The sequence below is a fragment of the Mastomys coucha genome, chromosome X (genome assembly GCF_008632895.1).
Source record: "Mastomys coucha isolate ucsf_1 chromosome X, UCSF_Mcou_1, whole genome shotgun sequence".
NCBI classification, from domain to species: domain Eukaryota; kingdom Metazoa; phylum Chordata; class Mammalia; order Rodentia; family Muridae; genus Mastomys; species Mastomys coucha.
Window position 1 is genome coordinate 16,551,816 of NC_045030.1, and position 7,155 is coordinate 16,558,970.

Here is a 7,155-nt window from a genome sequence, read left to right on the forward strand (position 1 = left end):
GCCCTGTAACAAGCATACAAGTTGAGTAAGGAATGAAGGAGAAAATGCTTACAATCTCTGTATGCTAAACTTATGCTTACAAACTCATACATCTAGAGTATTTTGAAAACAGAGCCAAAAGAGTTCTCAAAAAGAAAAAAAAAAAAACCACTGCTTTGTTTATATATCTCTAGGTTTAACAGCATGTAAAAATAGAATATTAAGGCTAATTTACAGTAAGAACAAACAGGGTAAGCATGTGAAATCATTTACTGAGACATCTGTTTGCCCTAATTGGAGGGAAAAAGATGACCATTTACACTTCTGTTTTTCCCACACATAAAATAAAAATCTTCGACCTTCCAGAACTGCTTTCCATAATCACATGGACAGTACTGCTGTAGGACTTTAATAGATTATTTTGCATTTTGATGACTTTTTTTCCCCGTGAGGCAGAAAGGGAGAGGGTATTTATCTGTATCAAGTGCAAGACTGGGGTTCATTTTATCATCGGAATTGTTTACCCTCTCAGAGAATTAAGGATTATACTTTAAATATTCCAATACTCAGCTTACTGCTGCTGCTGTTTGGCCAATTATCTTTCAAGTCAAAGATTTAATTATCTTTGATAAAAGGAGTGTAGGGAGTCCCAACAGGAGGCTTAATTGTCTCCAAAGGCTTAAAGGATTAGCACAGAATGAACAGGCTAGCCCCTACAGTGGAGGGAAAGAACAGGCCCCCATGAGAAGTACCTGTTGATTAACTCCTTCCACTGCCCTGCAACCAGGGCAGTTGCATCTACTCCCTGTCTCTATTCTTAGGAGACTGAAATGCTTTGAATACAATGGGCAGTTTCCACAATGTATGTGTATCACACATGGTTTACAAGATGAATTATATAATTTACTTTATTACAAATAATGAATAGAATCATAAAAAACTGCTAAAAGGGAACCTTACAGAAGTAGATAATGAAGCAAAAACAAACAAAAAGAATGTGACCGACTCAATCTGTACTTTCAAAGAAACGTTTCATTATAAAACCAAACAGCAGTGATAGAAAGTGATATACATCACTCTAAGATTAAAATAAGCTAACATATTAAGAACAGATATAAAGGATTACTTGATCTTAAAACTTCAAATAAAGTCATGTTTCACAAATTTAAGAAACAGTTTAAGAACCCAAAAGGTATAATTTACTAAGAATGCAATTCTGGAAATATTGATTCTACCCATAGGTACAATACAAACCACAATCTAAACTTCCCATTATAATTTAAAAATTACTTTTGAAAGTAAATATGTGGTTTAATAGAATTGAAACTTCAGAGAGATTATCTGATCCAATCATTGCTCCTCTAGGGAGAGAAAAAAATTCACATGTTATACATATACTTTAGGACAGAAATACATATTTCTGTGTATCTCCACGAATGAATTGCATATTTTTGCTCACAATTACAAAACATTTCATAAATACCCTTTTCCTTAATATAAATATAAACACTCTTAAACCCTACTTCTGCAATTCATCCCTTGCCTTTCTTATTCAGAAATGCAGATTTAAAAGAATAGCAATGCATTTTGCCAAAGCAATGTCCACTTGGAGAAATTGTTCTCATTCTTAAGACAGAACTGACCCTTACTATTCGTTTAAGGAATATAATGTGCAGTAAGTCTACAGCATATGCCTTGAAAATTCAGTGAGTATCCATAAGCACTGAATGAGCACACTGCTGTGGTGATGACTGTCACTCAGCTGACAAGACGCCCAGGAAGTTTGGGGACCAGTACTTTTGAATTCACCAAGGTTTTGCATATGCTTGGTGGAAATGTTCAAGTCAGGATAGCCCTACTTCATTCAGAACCTATCAAATAGTATTTTAACATCATGTCAGCATGGTGGGGAGAACATTAGCTTTTTGTCCTATTAACCAGAAACTAGAAACCTAGCTTTTCTCAAAAAAGAATTAGAATGTATTTAAAGTCCTGGCTTGTAAACCTTTGAATTGTAAAGGTTGAAAATTAGAAAAAAAATAGAATTAAGCCAGTGTTTAAGGAGAAAAGGTTGGGTCCAATGCCTTAGCTTGTTTACCCTCTCTTTATCAAATAAATTTGAAGTTAAAAGTTTATAAATATACATTTTTTAAATGTCAAGACACATAAGGATAAATCCAGGTGTAGTGGTACATGCCTATATAACAATGAAGAGCTTTGTATCTCAGTGTGCAATGACAAACTTTATTCTATCCCATTTCAGTATATACCACAGCACTTTGATGGTCTTTCAACATTTGAAATTACAATTGATGCAACAATGAACTTCCTATGAAAGGAAGGGTCCATTCCTTAACATCTGGACAGCTCAGCTTAGCGCAGCTTAGCTAAGATATCAAGAGACTTCATCCTATCACAAAGTAAATCATTTTGCATTCACTCATACTATCACGAAAAACTCAGTCCTTTCTTAGTACAAGTTGGTGTTATGAAAGGCCTTTAATTTATTTACTTTTTGTTCTCATTCTCACACTCTTTTCTTTTTAACTCTCTCAATTTTGAGAATTTCATATCCAGGTGCCGGATTTGCATCATGTTTACCCCATTCCCTTCCCTATTTTTCCCCTACCTTCTCTCTCTCTCTCTCTCTCTCTCTCTCTCTCTCTCTCTCTCTCACACACACACACACACACACACACACACACACGCACACACACACTACTGAGTCCATATAGAACAATTCTGGTGTTTGGGGCCAGTCTGTGGAAAGACTGAGTCTTTCTCTCCTAGCATCCCTACACTGGGATGTCACCTGATGCTGTCATTATGCAGGTATTGTTTAGGTAGCCATATTATTGAGATTTCATGGGTGTAGTTTCTGTCCCTTTAAGATAGAAGGCACTATCTTGAAGCAGACACTTAGGTTCTGTATCTCTTACAACCTTCCTATACTCTCTTTTGTGATTGTCCCTGAGCCTTTGGTATAGGAGTGGTCTTGCAACTGTATCAATTGGGGGTTAGCATGCCACAATCTGTTCTCTGCATTTTATCAGAGATGTCTCACTATTTTTTCTTCTGATTAACTCTAGAAAAGATATTAGAGATCATGCATTAAGTGTATCCTTTCATTACAAAAGTCATTTCCTCTCACTGACTTTGTACTCATCCCCTTTATATAATTTCTATAAACTTATGTTCCCTACCCCTCCACACATAAAGAGTTCAGTTTTATGGACATTGCTTAGCCTCTAGTTAACTTTTAAGGGTATCCTCAAAAGTGCTTCCACTGATTTCAATTCACTTTTCTGTCTCAGCACTTCTCTATTAGTGCATTTCTGCTGAGTCCTGGTTCTCATGTAAGAGAAACTTGGTTGTCCTCAGCTTCTAAATATTTTTCTTCTTCTATAAATCTCCCTATATATTTCTATTTATCTTCTATATTATTTTGGGGAAAACAAGTGCTATGATGTTTTTACCTTCCTGACATTAAATTTAATCGATGTAGCAAAGATTCAAATATTATGACAAAGAGGCATGTACATAGTTACCATAAAATAATAAAACATATCCATCTAACAAATGTCATAATTATTGTATAAAAGAATGAGTTGATGCTATAAAATTATAATATCTAAATAAGCAACAATAACACTTTAAAAGTTTGTTGGATAGCAATAGCTGTCAAATGAAATGTACGACCATCATGCAAAAAGCAACTCTGATGTATAGTATGGTATTAAAGTTAATGAGATAAGCAAATATTTCTACTGAGTTCTGCATTACAAAGAATTTAGTAGCATATTATAACTAATGTGATGACTATAATTTTCCAAGAAGAATGAGCAAAAACAGGAAACTCATCTTTACAAGAACAATAAAAATTACTGATGGAAAATGTATTGTCCAAATAAGGATGGAAGATTTTAGAACTGAAGAAGGAAAGGTTAATTAATGAGTTTGAGGAGATGTTACATGTTTGATCAAAACAATATGAGCTTCGCTTTTATGAGGTTGCCCCTCATGTGATCCAGAGGACAGAGAAGAAGAGATGCACTTAAGTTAAAAGAGATATATAGGCTGGACATAATTAGAATTTATATTAATACTAAACACTGTTGCTATTATGTAACATGGCTTGTACTTTCAAAACATCTAATGGCTCTCTGCCACTGTGTGTATAACCTACTGCTTTTCAAAGACCTCTCAAGTTTGGCTTTAGCCCAACTATACACTCATAACTTTTATGACCCTGTGTACTGTAACCAATCATATGACTTTTTATTTCTGCCATTATTTTTCACATGGATGGCTTCCCTCCTTCAAAGCCTAATTTAAATTTGACCCCCTTTAGATAGAAAGCTATTAACAATCTAATCTCCTCTAAAATAAGTAGATAATGTCGCTCTGGCTCTCAATATTTAGCATTTAGGTTTAGCTTATTAACTTTTGTTTCCAGAGAAGGCAAACTAGCAGCATTTATCATCATGTTACCTCCAGAAACACCTTAAACCAAGACAAAATATATGAAAAATAGGCCAAAAGGGCAGTATCTGTAAAAAGTTAGGAAACAAATGAGATGGACCTTTAACTGTCACAACATGCTGCCTGCAAAGAGGTACAGCATGGGAACCCAGACAAAACTCAATTTGAAAAGACCAAGACAATTAGGGAGATAGGCTTGGAGAGATGCCTTCTCATGCACCCGCTTCCCTAATCTCCACCAGCCAGTAGAACAAGGCAAGGCAAGGATGTTTCCTGCAAGTAGTCATCTAGCATTTCCTGTCAGTGCCTAAAATTCCAAGGAAGAAGCAGCTTTCTCTTTGTATGATGAGATGCATGCTAGTCCATGTGGTAAGTGCTCACTTTTTCATTCTCTATATCTGGATCAAGACATGGGTGTAGTTATGGTATGTGTGTAGCACAGCAGAGGAGAGAGCCCCAGCTTTTAGATCATGGAGGCGAAATTATTGGGAAAATGGTCAATATGAAGTAGTAAAACCAAGTGACACCAAAAAGTGTCATACTGTGAAAAACTGTTCAAGTATTTAAAAAAGGAACAGATTATTAACATACACAACAAAGTGCATGGGTCGAAAAGACTAGATTACATAAAAGAAGCCAATCTCAGTATCTTATGGGTTATATTGCATTTGGGGGTTCTTTTGAATAAACAAAGTAACAGGAAGTACATTATAGTTCCCAAGAGTTAGCAGAAGGGAACCACTGAGCGATCATAAGAAATAAAGTAGAGTCATGTAATCATTCTATGTCAGCATAATTGTGAGGATTAAATGAATGACATTTGCACTGCATATACAAGTACATACATGTAAAAAAATCACATTTACTGTATATTCTAACTTATAAAAAGTTAGAAGATAGGAAAATTTACTGAGTTGATAGTAACTAAAACACAGCTGGCATAAATAGAGAATCAGACAAACAGATTTCAGAGCAAAGACTATTTTTCTGGGAGAATGTGAGTCATTTTGTGATACAGGCATTAATTAATCAAGAATATATAAAATTCAGTAAATGTTTTTGTGTTGTAAGAGTAGAGTTTCAAAATACATGAAGCCTAAACTAGAAGAAGCATAGAGGGAACAATAGAGGTTTACACTTGTAGGTTATAGATTTAAATTCTGACCATCTTGGTGGCCTTAAAATGTGACAGAAATCAGTAAGGTTATAGATGATATGACCATATTCGTCAACTCGATGTGGCTAAGATTTATAAAATACACCACCAAATAATTTTAAATGCATATGTGTCTCTGGGATACTGCACAAAGTACATGCCATTGTGAGTTAAAAAAAACTTGTCTTAAAATATTTTTAAATGATCCAGGATATATTGACAAGCTTGACTGAATAAGAAATCAAACTGGAAAGATTTCCAGAATTTCCTCAAGTCTTTGAAAGCACAATGATGACTGGCCCAGCATTGACACAATAGTGACACTTATTACATCGGGTAAACAGTAGCTGTCTAACTGGACTCAATATGAAGAAATTCGTGCCTGGTGCCAGAAACCCAACCAACTCCCCATGCCTGGTGAGGTCCCAGATCCTAGAGCAAAACCAACTATGGCTATTTTCTAAACCAATGTAATTTCTAATTGCATTCAGTTAAGTGTAGCTCTTACTCATCAGAGAACCCAGTTTTTCCAACATATCAAGACTATTGCAGAGATCCAGAAGTGGTCACAAGGGACAGCACAACTGACCACGGATATGCTCCGCCAAATGATATACTTACAATGCAACCTCTATACCTAAGGCTTATAATAAAAAAATAATAAAGAGCAAGGGCAAAAAGAGTGTAAGAGCCAGAGAATCAGGAGTCTTGCTGCTAGGTAATATCTTCTGGACATGCCAGGGAAGACCACACCCATGAAATCTCAAGCAATATATTTCCCCAAAGAAGACTTGCATAATGACACCATCAGGTAATATTCCAATGCAGATGGAGGATGTTTCTTAAGGATCTACCCCATAAGAGAGGTACAATTAGTGGCTGCTGAGAGAGAATCAGTTGTCTTCAAAAAAAAAAAAAATTCCCTCACAGGTTATCCAGTTCCGATGGTTAGCCCTAAATGCATGTACAAACCAGTAATATTAAATGGACTTTAGAGAGAATGTGTATCAATGATAATAAAAAGGAAGTCATGAATTTGAAAAGGAATGAGAGGGGGGAAACACAAGAGAATTTGGAGAGGGAGAGGTGGAAACAATGATACTTGTGTATGAAGTTCTCATTTTTTTTTCAATTGAAAAAAACATGAAAATATTTGGAAAGTAAATAGGGCACTTCCACTCCACATCAGTCATGAAGAACTTCAAAGGGAAAGTAGAAAGTAGGTTTAACTGAATGAAAATGCAACATCTCCCAATGTATGAGATGCAGGTAAGCTGTGCTTAGGAGGGATGTCTATCTGTAAATGAATAGGAGAAAATCCCATATGAAAGAACTCCATGTTCCCATTGTGAAACTTGAAATAGAACAAACTAATTATAAATGAAGCAGAAATAGCCAAAGTCATAATGGGATTCAATTCAATATGAAACAGAAAAATAGCAAAAGAATAATAAAGACAAAAACTATTTCTTTGAGATCCTTAAACCACATACACACACACACACACACACACACACGCACACGCACTCATGTGAATG